The 1,218-nt window shown below is 48.1% G+C and overlaps 1 protein-coding gene across 1 annotated transcript in view; it reads right to left on the reverse strand.

Moving 5' to 3' along the window:
• The window catches only part of LOC119351003, a 5,641-nt gene that overhangs the window by 3,009 nt on the left and 1,414 nt on the right, over positions 1–1,218 (reverse strand). The gene's annotated exons all lie outside the window — the stretch shown is intronic.

The following is a 1,218-nucleotide window of genomic DNA, read 5'->3' on the forward strand; positions in this document are numbered from 1 at the left end:
GCGTCCACAACATGGGAGATGTTGCGACCCGACGAGCTCGAAGCACCGGCGCCAGACAGCACCGGCCATGATGTTGAAGCAGCGGCTGCAGCAACTAGCATGCTCTGGAAGCACCGGCCATGTTGCCGCATGCCACGGCACCAGAGAAGCAGTGGCCACGACATAGGCGAATCCAGCGAGCTCACAGCACCAGTCATGTTGCCGAAGTAGCGTCCACAACATGGGAGATGTTGCGACTAGGCGAGCTCGGAGCACCAGCCATGTTGCTGAAGCATCGCTCGTAACATGAGCGATGTTGCGTTGGTCGCTTGATGGCAGCAGGTTTGCAGCAGCGGTCACTCTTACAAACGGCGGATGGATCAATTGCAGTTGTCGAAAGACCGAGAAAGATATAGACACGCATGAGAGAGACAGAGGCGAAGAAGGAGAGGCATCGACTCAAGCAGCGGGTGGAGTAAAACGAATGGACAAGAAAATTCGGGAAAGGAGACAAGTATAAAGCCAGCTTGGACAGAGATGCCCCACGGGCTGGCCGTGAGGGGTGGTGTGGCTTTTCCTTTGTTTGTTTTTTTGGGCTTTCTTCTAGGCTGAGTTTTTTCTTAGTGCTCGTATTGCCTCGGGACAGGAGCGATTAATCGGGCTGTTCGCTTTGGTTTGTTCCCATTTTCTTTTTGTTTTTTGTTTTTTATTTATTTTCTATTGCTATTATTATTTTTAAAAAATATTGTCACTTGTTTACACATATATCGATGGCATGCAATTGCATGTACATTGATTCACATGCAATTACATGTTTTATTGTCAGTGTCTGTATGCAACTTCTTTTTTCCAAAAATATTATCGCCGACACGCCCATCGACCACACACCGTTTCATGCACATAGGCCATACAGAATTGTATGTATGTCATTGGCGTGTAACTTATCTTTTTTCCTTCTCAAAAATATTTGTCACCGGCCAACTAGACTTTGTTTCTAGTTTGAGTTTTTTTTAACTTTGTTTGTAGTTCGAGTAGAGACCAGTAGGGTCAGTTGCAAGTCCGACACTAGGAATGCAACTGCAAGTGTCGCACCCAACCGCAACTCCATGTCTTCTAGCCCGGCTGCAATTGGAGGTTTTTGTTCTGTCGAAGAGGGCGCTGGTAGAGGGGCGGGCCTGTTGCAAGCCAGGCAACATTCCCATAGCTACAAGTGCGGCATCCGACTGCAACTGCATGTCC

The sequence above is a fragment of the Triticum dicoccoides genome, chromosome 1A (genome assembly GCF_002162155.2).
Source record: "Triticum dicoccoides isolate Atlit2015 ecotype Zavitan chromosome 1A, WEW_v2.0, whole genome shotgun sequence".
In the NCBI taxonomy this organism is placed as follows: domain Eukaryota; kingdom Viridiplantae; phylum Streptophyta; class Magnoliopsida; order Poales; family Poaceae; genus Triticum; species Triticum dicoccoides.